A 13,666-nucleotide genomic window follows, 5' to 3' on the forward strand; every position below is an offset into this window, starting at 1 on the left:
CCTCCTGGATATAACCAATTACCAGAAGCCCACAAAAGTTGATTTGGGAAAGAAAAATGCAGTAGAGCCTAAAAGAGCTTAGAGAGCCTAAGGAGACCAACCACGTCCACAGAGAAAGACACTACGGCCGTGGCCGTGGTGGCAGAGGACGTGGTGGTCGAGGAGGCCAAGCCAGCCGTGGATGTGGTGGTAGTGGCCGTGGGTCCTTTAAACCACACACCAAGGCAAAATCGGTATGTCACCGATGTGGTATGTCTAACCACTGGGCCAAGAACTGCAGAACACCCAAACATCTCATTGATGCATACTAAGGACACAAGTATGATGGTTAAGGCCGTGTAAATCGACTAGGCTTCGGCCATGGTCGGGGGAAAAAGGCCGCGGATTATTTAAAACCGCAACATAAGACCAAGTCCACTTATCATAAATATGGTATGGAGAACCATTGAATAAAGACATGCATAAACTCCTAATTAATCTCTACCAAGAGAATTTGAAAAAAAATCCAGAAACTAATGTGGTGCATCTCGATGGTGAAGGAAAATTTTGGCCATGAGAATGATGACCAATTAAATTATGAGATTTCTGGTTGCCTAAATATAAGCTTTGGTTTAAAACATAAAATTATTGTCCTATTTATAGAAATGGCCGAGGACATATAATGCTAATGTTAGTACAATTGCGGGTATAGCAAATTTGATAGAAGGCTACGGCCAGGCTCACATTTTGTTACCTAATGGCACACACATTGAACTAAATGATGCCTTATACTCACCCAGCTCTAAGAGAAGCTTATTGAGCTTTAAATATATAAGATCAAATGGTTATCATATTGAAACCAAGGGTGAAGGATCTAAAGAGTTCCTCTACATTACAGAAAATGTGAAAGGACAAAAGAAGATCCTAGAGACTATACCTGCAATAGCCTCTGGTTTATACCATGATAATATTAACATGATAGAAGCTAACTTGGCAAAGCAAAGAAAGAAAATATTCAACGAATAATTCACTATGGCATGACCGGCTTGGCCGGCCAGGTTCGAACATGATGCGTAAACTAATTAAGAGTTCGAAAGGGCACATCCTCAAAGGAAGAAAAGTTATCCCTAAAAACTCACGTGTGTAGCATGTACACAAGGGAAGCTTATTATATCCCAAGCATTTAATCATAATGGTATGTCCATGGGGGGAAGTGTGGACCACCCTGTGGCACATGTACATACAGAGAATGGATTAGATGAATCCTTCATTAAGTGTACTCCATTAAATGCTCGACCATTACTCATGAGGTCGATGCTTCTTGTGTCGGCTTGGGGACACACAATATTACATGCAACAGAACTTATACGCATCAGGCCATCTAGTGAGAATAGATATTCCCAACGGGTCATTAGCCAGACATATCCCATCTAAATCAATATTCGGGTGTGCCGCCTATATTGCATCCACTAAGATGGGATCTCAAAGAAGAATGGGAATATACGTTGGATATGAGTCTCCCACCATTATAAAGTATCTTGAGCCAACCACATGTGATTTATTTGTGGCCAGATACGCGGACTGTAAGTTTACAGAATCCAAATTCCCTATGATTAGGTGGAGAGACTAGCAAGCTGGTCAAAGAATTAATATGGAATCAAACATCCTTAGATTGGCAAGATCCTCGAACTATAGCATGTAATGCAGAAGTTCAGAAGATTATACATCTTCAACAGCTAGCTAATAAATTGCCAAATTCCATTTGACCCAAAGAGAGTAATAAAATCGTACATACCAGCTTGCAATGCACCAGTACGTATTGATGTTCACAAGGAACACAATAATCAAGTTGCTACAGAAAGGTTCCAAAGATAAGATTCCTCGGAAAAGTAAAAGAGGTGCATATCAGACCGAGGCTAAGGGAATTATAGAGAAGCCAGACATTGTCACAGAAACTCCTAAGGCACCAAGTGAGACTCAGGACGCTGGGCCTCAAGAGCCTGAAGGAGTTGACAACAATGAGATCTCAATAAACTATATCATGTCTGGAATATAATGGAACTGCAAAGATGTCGACATTAAATGAAATATTATGCATACAAGGTAGCACTTGAGACAAATGAGGATCTAAAAGCCCACGTCTATATTAGAGTGCACTCAAAGCAAAGAAAGAAGCTATTGACGTGGAGCTTAACTCTTACAAGAAGAGAGCTTAAACTCTTACAAGAAGAGTAGTGTGTTTGGTCCGACCTTAAGGATAACACCTGAAATTAAAGCCAGTTGGACATAAATGGGTCTTTGTAAGAAAGAGAAATGAGAGTAATGAAATCGTGAGATACAAAGCACGGCTTGTAGCACAAGGATTCTCTCAAAGACCTGGCAAAGATTATGAGGAGACATACTCCCTTGTGATGGATGCAATGACTTTTAGATATCTAATAAGTCTGGCTGTAATTTGTGGTTAATGGATGTTGTAACCACATACTTATATAGTCCACTGGATAATAAAATGAGATTACCAGAGGGTATAGAACTCAAAGATAAGAGTAGTTCTCGAGAACAATACTGCATAAGGCTAGACAAATCCCTTACTGGACTGAAACAAAATGGGTGTATATGGTACAATAGATTCAGTAAGTACCAAGCCAAAGAGGGCTATAAAATGATCCCATCAGTCCATGTATTTATAAAGAAAGTTTGCAAACAAAGGATTTGTAATCATAGCAGTATATGAGGATAATTTGAATATCCTAAGAACCTCTGGGAAATCGCCCAAACAGTAGAATATCTCAAGAGAGAATTCTAAATGAAAGATCTAGGCAAGACAAAATTCTGTTTGGGGTTGCAGCTTGAGTACATAAACAATGGGATCCTTGTGCATCAAAAAGCATACACAGAAAAAGGTACTCAAGAGATTTAATATGGAGCAAGCTCACTCATTGACTAGCCCAATGGTTGTGAGAAGTGTAGAAGTGGATAAAGATCCATTTGCTCCTAAGAAGGACAATGAAGAAATTCTTGGTCCTGAAGTGCCTTACCTCAGTGCTATAGGAGCATTAATGTTCTTGGCTAGCCACACTAGACCTGACATATGCTTCGCAGTAAACCTTCTGGCAAGATACAGTTCTTGTCCGACCATAAGGCACTGGAATGGTATAAAACATGTTCTGCGTTACCTACAAGGAACGACAGACTTTGGTTTATTTTACACTAACCATAACAAAGAAGGTTTAGTTGGTTTTGCTGATACAGGTTATCTGTCCGACCCACACAATGGTAAATCACAAACAGGTTATGTGTTTACACACGGTGGTACAGCGATCTCTTGGCGTTCTATGAAGCAGACTCTGGTAGCCACGTCCTCAAATCACGCGGAGATCCTAGCCATGCATGAAGCCAGCCGTGAGTGTGTTTGGTTGCGGTCAATGACTCAGCACATTCAGACAGACAGTGGCATGGACATAGACAAATCAGCAACAGTCATCTATGAAGACAATACAGCCTGCATCGCACAACTCAAAGAAGGTTACATCAAGGGAGATCGGACAAAGCACATCCTGCCGAAGTTCTTCTACACACATGAACTACAAAAGGCCGGAGAAGTTCAAGTGGTGCAAGTTCAGTCATGTGACAACTCAGCCGATCTCTTCACCAAGGCATTACCGACAACAACATTCAGGAAGCTCACGCACCAGATTGGAATGCGGAGGCTTAAGGACTTGGAGTGATGCTTGGAACAGGGGGAGCAATGTGTGCTGTACTCTTTTTCCTTCACTAAGGTTTTGTCCCAATGGGTTTTCCTGGTAAGGTTTTAATGAGGCAGCATCCCCTAAGCACATTGCATCGATCCCTTCTTCGCATAGGCACGGTTGTATCGTCCAAGGAGGAGTGTTGTAAAACACTTGGTGGACTCTATCCAACCGGCCCATTATCAGTCCGTCCGTACGCAGCCTCTCGACCACACTTGGTCGAGAGCCTTCGGCCCGTTAGTCGAAGCCCATCGGCGATAGCATTAGTATGTCGGTTTTACCTTAGGACTTGTAACACTATATATACTTGTTGTAAACTCAATTCCTATCAAGAATAACCTAAGAGATTTACTCCCTAAACTCCCTAATTTACAACACAAGATTTTAAGTTTTGATAATAAGTTCCGTTAGGAGTATTTAATTTAGATAATATGAGTTGATGCAATGTGAACAAACATATTATATCCAAAAATAGAACCGAAAAAAAAATATGATCTAGAACCAACCATAATATAAATCTTAGAGAAATCAAAGTTTCTGGTGGATTAATTAAACCAAAAAACACTTTTCTCTCAGGCACCAACATCGAGGTAACCTTTTCGTAAAAAAAATTTGGCGTCGAGGTAGCTTCGGCTCGTCGATGTCGGGAGATCTCTGTTCTATTCCCTGCTCTCATCTTTTTTAGTCTCTTTTTCGTTTCCTGCGTTGATCTCCATTTTTTAATCTTTTGGCTACTTTTTAAAAACTTGCAAAATCCAGATCTAGACGGTTTCTATCGCAAAGAAAGAGGGTGCTTTCTGGCGATTTCCACCTGTCTCTACATAGTCTCAGTTTCTGCGATAGCGGATCGATTGTCCACTGTGTTGTACAACTCAAAAGTCGGATTCATGTTCTCACTTGAAGAGTCCTTCACCTCGATTTTGTTGATGGTAGATGAATATTCTTTTGAACTATCAAATGCGCCTTTCCGGGGAAGATGTTGACGGCGCACGACGAGCTTCTCTTCAAGATCACGGTCTTACCAAACTTCTGGACCTCCACTCTATCTACTCACCACACCAACAGAGCTTGGCTGGGCTGTTTTTGTGTTCACCGGAGATGTTCTTGTCATTGCAATTCCAGTCACCCACTCCGACCAGCCGCCGAACATCATTTTGTCTGTGGTCACCAAATGTAAACCCTAGTGTTTCCTTGGTGGGCATGATCCATGAAGCCGGCCCATTAACAGTTTATTAGCCTCAGCCCAACTTCCAAATATCCAGGTCAACCTCTTCCTACTCTTTTGCAACTCCTAGCTCGTATCTAGGTCCAAATCGTGAGTATATCCTCTTATGCCAAAGACTCCTCTCGAGGCATACACCGATTAAACTGCTAGGATGTTTAAATCAGCTAAGTAGAGCACTGGTTTATGCTCTATATGTGGTAATTATCTCTGCTCCCTTGGCTCCGAAGCTATTAGGCGATACAGCTCTGAACTCTTATTGCCACCACTTTGACTATGTCTTTGGTAGATCCTTTGTCAATAGTCAACCTTTGTCAATACTAGCTAGCTATTGCAGCCACCACCCAAAGAACTTCACTCTTATTTGTAATGCCAACCCATTTATCACTAGTAACCACCTTTCATCAGTCGCCGGGAAATATGAGCTATCATTTTTCGGTGTCACACCGACCACAAGCTTTGTGTGGAAGCCTTAATCTCCATAGCCAAGGCTCTTATGCTAGAGAGACTCCACCTGTTATGTTACGGTTTGTCACTTATCTTTGGTGCATCCTCCTATTGGCTTCATTGGTGAGTTTCTTTGCTCCCAAGGTTATGAAGCTTCATGTTATGGTCCTTGTACTACCTCAAGTAGCTATCTTCATGCCGGTGAGACGCTTAGCCATAACTACTCTTTCAACGTCCACTAGCCTTTGTTTGACAGGAACCATCTCATCTTCCATTGAGTTTCTCGTGGAAGAGTTATTGACATACATTGATCTCTCATGTGCCATTTGCTCTTTAGCTAATGACTCAAAGTTCTCCTTGATTAATGATCGATGTATGCTCTTGTTTTAGTATTTGGATCTTTGTATCCCTCTGTACTTGAACTCAAGTGAATGAAAAGCAAGTATTTTTTTTTAAAAAAAACCCAACCAGAATATCTTGAAATTAAGAATAATTTTTGTTTCTAAAATCCGAATTTGAATTTATATCAGACTATTTATTATAGATTAGGTTTTATTTTAAATATCATCATTCATAAACCAAAAACCCGACTACCCGAGAAATCAGTAAACCTAAATCAATAGATATTGATCTATACATTCGAATAAAATAAATAGTTTTGGTTTTTTTAACAAAAATACAAAAAGCAAGAGATTGTTATGAACGAGCGATGTCAAGTGCAACTGCTATTATACTAAAATGATGTTAGTGATCATGTTTTTGTAACTTAAAACGAATTGGTAATCACTAATCAGTACAGATCCACGTTCATTATGCATTATTCTAAATCTTTTTCCCCATTTGGTATTTTTGTTTATATATTCTTAATAGATCTACACTTGTATTATTCTAAATCTTTTCCCCACTAGTCTTTTTGTCTTACAAAATATGTCAAAATGACATATTTTATGATATGACGGAAAAAAGGCATATTTTTTAACATATAGTAAGAAAACAATTAAAAAATGAAATATGTGTCTAATCTAATATAACAATTATAAAATCGTAATGACTTAAATTCAGAGTTTATAATCTTCAAATTTGGGTAAAGGTAAAGTAGGGTCAAAATATTTAATGAACTGTTAATGCAACAAAAAGAATTAGTGGTGTATAGAAATTTTGAGTTTAGAAGAAATAAAGAAGATGAAAATTAATAAATAAAAGAAATATAATTGTGATGGTATATTATCTTTTTGAATGAAATAAATATTCACCTTGGTGAGAATCCTATTTTTGATTATTTATTTTTTCTATTTGTTAGTTCATAACTTCATATCAGTTGTAATGGTTTTTAAGCTTTTAGAGCATGTCCAATACTCCATAGAGAATCAAAAGAATTAAAAAAAATTAAAAAATGAGAAAAATGTGGAAAGATGAGAGAAAAGTATCTCTGCCCAAAACAAATAAGACACTGGGTCTCCTACTATCTTCTTTTTATTGGTTAGATAAATTAAAAAATAATTATACAATTTAATTAAATTAAAATATTATTAATTAAATCTTTTGATGGTTTCTAAAAGAAATTACTAAAATGAAAAAAAAAAAAATTACAGACGATTAAAATACATACTCCAGTCCTACATGCGCCAATTGAATGGATAGAAAACATCACCTTCTAGAGAAATGAAGCACGTGAAGTATTGTTATTGTTCATCCCGTGATGTAGACAGTTAGTTCATTTTCGCATAAATTACGTATTTTCCACGTGCATAATATTAATATCTTTGTATCTAAAAAAAAAACTGAAAATGGACTACATTGGTGTCAAATGTCAATAGTGAATTTGGTTGCTGGCGGGCCAAATTTGCCAAATGGTATGCTATTTGATTATGATCATGGTACATAATTAAGCGAAAGACAATAGCTTAAACCGGGTCAGCCATATTCAAATATCATCCAACATGGTTCCTACATGTGCATCCCTTCCTTGGATTTGGAGAAGTTCATTATTGTCAGCGCAGTTACTGAGTTACCTTCCATGTGTAATTAACTAATTATACGATTGTCTCAACACTAGCTAGGTTGATTACATTGCACGACAAGAGTCTAGAATTTGAATATCAAGATTAAGATTTATAAAAACACTTCTTTTATTAGCTTTTGAAACTCAGTCAAAACAAAAGCCTCTCAAATTAGTCTCAATCTTTCTCTCTCAAACTCATGTCTAATGTCTTAGCATAAGACCACTATTTATATAACACCAAAACACCAAAATCAATTCCTAATAAGAAACCTCTTTATGCTTAGATAACTCCTAAACACAATTGATCTTATCCTTCTTAACCATTACTCGGTTAGCACAATAGCTTATTCCTCAAGTTAACTTCAAGCTTATCCAACAAAGAAAAACGTCTTCTTCTTCTAAATTGATGCTTGCTTATTTGAGTTTTAAACTACCATAGATATTTTATGCTTCAGTTAAATTGATTCCTCTCATGGTGTTTGAATAGTTGAATTAGGTACAGCATGCAATTATAATTACATTTAGCCATTTCAAATCTTGAAGGTTTTCGATTGGCTTCACTTGTAGTATGCATAGGCCGATGATAATCACTGATCGACATCACCAACTCCGTCTTGTTGCATTAGTCCAATCAGTAATGTCTTCCCAAGAATTCTTTGAACCATCGTATGGATGCCACTTTTAAACGATTAAAGATTAAATCATTTGACGATTCTTCATGTCTCCACATAAACTTTAAAATATGAATTCTAATCTGATACGCCCAAATTCGATCATTCAGCCGGATTAGAAAAGATAGAAACTCGCCAGGGTGCAAGGTGCAACAAGGGAGATTTGATGGATTGAGGGGTCGCACAACAGTTGCGGAAGGCTGCTGATATTCCCAACTCCAATCACTACTAGATATGACACACTAGTCCAGCAAGAGGAGGCTGTTGCTTGGATATTACACACCAAGAAACAAAGAAATGTTCTAGACAAAGAACAAAGAGATAGACTCATAAAATGAAAAGGAAAATTGATTGATGATTCTCAAATGAGATTACATGTGTTTATATAGGGTTTAAGAAACTTGGTAACAAAGCCAAGTATTAATTGTTCTTGAAACTAAAAAGATAATAAAGATAGTAAGTTGAATGAAGATTCAACCCTTGGTGCATGTTTCTCTTCCCAAGGTGTCTTTCCCAAGGTGAGTTGAACTCCATTTTCGTCATCCTTCTTTGACCACAAAATAAAGTGATTATTTTGGGCTTTCTTAGGCTTGTATTATGCTCAAAGTGGGCTGGATTTGATAGATATCATCCCCAATAGAAATTCTCATGTTCTCTTTGCTCCAAATATCTTCAAATATCAAATGAACAGCTCCAGCAAGCTGTTTGGTCCTGGCCCTTGTCATTGGTCCAACGGGTACAAGCATAGCATCCTCAGGAACAAGCTCAGCTTCCACTTGATTATCCTCATTGCTTTCCATTATCATATCATGCCCCTCCTCTTCAAAAGGATTTGTCCTCAAATTCGTACCATCTGCAACAAATGGAGCCAAATCAGAAACATTAAAAATGGAACTCACTTTCTACTTACCTTGCAAATCAAGCTTGTAAGCATTGTCACTGATTTTTGTCAAGACTTTGAATGGAGCATCGACCCTTGGCATTAGTTTAGACTCTCTTTCAGCTGGGAAACGCTCCTTTCTCAAATGTATCCATACTAGATCTCCCACTTCAAAAACCAGCTGGCGTCTTCCTTTGTTTGACTGCTTCTCATACTGCTTTGTCCTTGCTTCAATGTTGAGTCGTGCCTTCTCATGAATCTGCTTAACAAGTTCAGCTTTCTTTTTCCCATCCATACTAACTCTTTCACTCAAAGGCAAATGGATTAGATCCAAAGGCGTTAGAGGATTGAAACCATAGACAATTTGAAAAGGGAAAAACTTAGTAGCAGAATGAACTGAATGATTATATGCAAACTCAACATGAGGCAAACAATCTTCCCAAGATTTGATGTTTTTCTTAATGATAGCACGTAAGAGTGTAGACAAAGTTCTATTCACTACTTCAGTTTGTCTATCAGTTTGAGGATGACAAGTAGTTGAAAACAACAACTTAGTCCCTAACTTAGACCACAAAGTTTTCCAGAAATAGCTTAAGAACTTAGTATCCCTATCAGAAACAATAGTTCTAGGCATGCCATGCAATCGAACAACTTCTCTAAAGAATAAATCAGCAATGTTTGAAGCATCATCAGTTTTGTGACATGGAATGAAGTGTGCCATCTTAGAAAATCTATCAACAACCACAAAGATAGAATCTCTACCTCTCTTGGTTCTAGGCAGTCCTAGCACAAAATCCATTGAAAGATCAGTCCAAGATTCAGTAGGAATGGGTAAAGGAGTATACAAACCATGGGGTTGTACTTTAGACTTGGCTTGCTTGCAAGTGACACACCTTCTGCAAATCCTTTCCACATCTCTCTTCATATGCGGCCAGTAGAAGTGATCCTGCATAATACTAAGTGTTTTGGCCACTCCAAAATGTCCCATTAATCCTCCTCCATGAGATTCCCTGACAAATAACTCCCTCAAAGAACATTGGGGCACACAAAGACGGTTATCAAAGAATAGGAATCCATACATTTGATAATATTTCCCATAAGCGACTTTAGAGCATTTTCTATGAATCTCTTCAAAATCCTGGTCAGTTGCATACAATTCCTTAATAAACTCAAAACCAAGCAACTTAGTTTCAAGAGCTGAAAGAAGAACATACCTTCTAGACAAGGCATCAGCCACCACATTCTCCTTACCTTGTTTATATTTTATGACGTAGGAAAAGGTCTCAATGAATTCAACCCAACGTGCATGCCTTTTGTTCAACTTTTGCTGGCCTTTGAGGTGCTTCAAGGATTGGTGATCTGTGAGAATGACAAACTCCTTTGGCCAAAGATAATGTTGCCATGTTTGGAGTGCCCTTACCAAAGCGTATAGCTCTTGGTCATAAGTGGGGTAATTGAGTGTGGCTCCTCCTAAATTCTCACTGAAGTAGGCAATGGGTTTCTTTTCATGCATCAACACAGCACCAATACCCACTCCTGAGGCATCACATTCTGTCTCAAAAGTTTTGGAAAAATCAGGAAGTGTAAGTAAAGAAGCTTGAGTTAACTTCCCTTTAAGTATCTGAAACACATCCTCCTGAGCTTGTTCCCACTTGAAACCAACATTCTTCTTGATTACCTCTGTGAGTGGAGCTGCTATTGTGCTGAAATCCTGAACAAACCTCCAGTAGAACTCAGCTAGACCATGGAAGCTCCTTACCTCTCCAACGGTTTTGGGGCTAGGCCAATCACGGATGGCCTTGATCTTTTCTTCATCCACCCTGAATCCATCAGCACCTACAATAAAACCTAAGAAAACCACATGATCTGTTCCAAAAGAGCACTTCTTAAGATTTGCAAATAACCTCTCTTTCCTAAGAACGTCTAGGACAGATTTCAGATGCAGCTTATGTTCCTCACGGTTCTTGATATAGATAAGAATGTCATCAAAGTAGACAACAACAAAGTGACCAATAAAAGCTCGCAAGATATGATTCATCAAACGCATGAATGTACTAGGTGCATTAGTAAGGCCAAAAGGCATGACAAGCCACTCATACAATTCTAGCTTAGTTTTGAATGCAGTCTTCCATTCATCACCTTCTTTCATGCGAATTTGGTGGTAACCACTTTTCAAATCTATTTTTGAGAAAACAGAAGAACCATGCAATTCATCTAGCATGTCATCAAGCCTAGGGATCAGATGCCTATACTTTACCGTAATGTTGTTGATGGCACGGCAGTCTACACACATACGCCAAGAGCCATCCTTCTTAGGCAGCACATGGACTTAGGCTCTCTCTGATGTAACCTTTTTCAAGAAGCTCTCCAATCTGCTTTTGAATTTTCTTTGTTTCCAACAGATTGGTTCGATAAGCCGGCCAGTTTGGAAGTGACGCACTTGGGATAAAATCAATTTGGTGTTCTATACCTCTTATTGGCGGCAACCCGTTAGGGTTCTCTTCTGGAAAGATATTTGAGAATTCCTACAAAACGTCTATCAAATCACTCGGAAGCTCCGGTGCAAGGTCAGAAAATCCCATTAGTGTTTCTTTATACACAAGCAAAAGCAATGGCTGTTGAGAGTACAAAGATTTCCGTACTTGACTCTCTTTGACAATGAAGTTGGAGTTTTTAGGAGATACCTCAGGTTTTGCTGGTTTAATTTCTTTGTCCCGGTTTTTCTTCAACTGGACATGGTCTTGATGGACCTCCAATGGAGTTAAAGGAACCAGAGTGATTTTCTTTCCTTTATGCTCAAAGGAATGCCGGTTGGTGAAGCCATCATGTATCGCCCTCATGTCAAACTGCCAAGGTCATCCTAGAAGGACATGACTTGCATCCATGGGAAGGACATTGCACATGGTCTCGTCTTCATATCGGCCGATGGTAATAGGAACCGTGACTTGCTCCCTGACGTACTGTTCGCCCGTTTCATTCAACCATTCCAGTTTAAAGGGCCGCGGATGAGGTCTGGTCTCAAGTCCAAGCTTCCTAACAAGAGTTTCACTAGCAACATTAGTACAATTTCCACCGTCAATGATCAAAGAACAAACTTTATCTTGAACTAAACATCTAGTGTGAAAGAGATTCTCCCTTTGTTCTCGGTCATTGGATTTAGGCTGAATGCTCAATGATCTCCTAGTAACCAGAAGTGTCCCTTGAGTTGGATATTCAAACTGTTCTTCCTCTTCGTCAAAGATTGGACAGAGATCTTCCTCTTTTTCTTTATCGTCCTCAGACTCCACTTCACCATTGTCTAGGAGGATCATTACCTTTTGATTCGGGCATTTGTTGGCATAATGTCCAAGTCCTTGACATTTGAAACACCGAATATCCCTTGCCCGATTGTTGGTCTCGACTGCCTTTCCTTTATCAAAACGAGCAGGAGCATTAGTCTTAAAAACTGAATTTGATGGGGTTGGAGACTTACCTTTATCTTGATAACTTGGTTTTGGAGCAAAGAAATGTTTAGAGAAACTCTTCCTCTTGGTTTGTTGTTCGATTAGAACCGCCTTGTGCAACATTTCCTCCAAGCCTTCATATTCTTGAAGCTCCATTCTGTCCTGAATGTCCCGGTTAAGGCCTGCAAGGAATCTGGCCATGGTAGCTTCTAAGGTTTCATCTACATCCGCCTTGATCATTAAGCTTTCCATTTCCTGGAAATAGTCCTCCACAGATTTGGTTCCTTGAAGCAAGCGTTTGAGTTTTTGCTGGAGATCTCTGTGGTAATGAACTGGTACAAACCGTTTCCTCATCAATGTAGTGAGCTCTTCCCATGAAGCTATTGGTCTTCCACCTGTCCTTCTCCTGTGAGTCATAACTTATCATACCAGTTAATAGCATAGCCTGTAAACTCAGTTGCTGCTAACCTAACCTTCTTGAGTTCAGAAAAATTTTGACAATCAAACATTAACTCCATTTTCCTTTCCCATTCTAAGTAAACATCCCGATCGTTTTTACCTTCAAAGGTTGGAATTTTAAGTTTTAAACCACCTAAATTGTCATTTCTTGCACCAAAAGGATTAACATCACCTTGATCACGGTTTCTATGACTTCGTCTAGGTCGGTTGATGGATCGGTCATCTTCTTCATGGAACTCCTCTTCTTCAATTTCCTCCTCGGGCCGGTGAGTCCTCCTTGAACGTTCTCTCCTGGCTGCGGGTCTAGAGCGGGTTTGTTGGCTATTCTGAATCTCGTCAAGCCTCTGGTGTAGTTCTTCTAGACTTGTATTCATAAGGTTAGTAATAGTGTCATGCAATGCCCTCATTTGCAAGTTAGATAGCCCAGCGACATAATTTCCTGGCTGATCTCTTTCTCCATCACTTTCCATGGTTTCCTGAAAACTTAACACCAAAAGTTAGCAGATAAAAAAATCCTCACCCACACAAATGTTTTATCTCAATTTTGGTAGGTCACTCAAGAGCTTTCTCCTTAAGTTCCAAGTAACAAGGGAAGAAGGAAGATAGAAAGACAAGAGAATTTTGTAAAATCTGTTTTAACCACTCCAAGGCTGGATTTCTCCTCAGCCAACAGGATTTCTTTTCCACCACCTAGCCAAATGCAAATCTTTTTTTTTTTTTCCTTTTTTTTTTTCTTTTTGTTTTTGAAATAGAAATGGCCTAGGTAAGGAGATGGCCCAGATTTAAGATAGAAAGAAGAAGAAGAAGAAGTATT

At 38.9% G+C, this 13,666-nt stretch overlaps 1 pseudogene; it reads right to left on the bottom strand.

Annotated features, from left to right (window-relative positions):
- Window positions 1-11,927: 11,927 nt before the first annotated feature.
- Window positions 11,928-13,407, bottom strand: LOC147944195 (uncharacterized; annotated as a pseudogene).
- Between the last annotated feature and the right edge of the window lie 259 nt (window positions 13,408-13,666).

Source organism: Camelina sativa, chromosome 5, assembly GCF_030686135.1.
Source record: "Camelina sativa cultivar CO46 ecotype springtype chromosome 5, ASM3068613v1".
Classification (NCBI taxonomy): domain Eukaryota; kingdom Viridiplantae; phylum Streptophyta; class Magnoliopsida; order Brassicales; family Brassicaceae; genus Camelina; species Camelina sativa.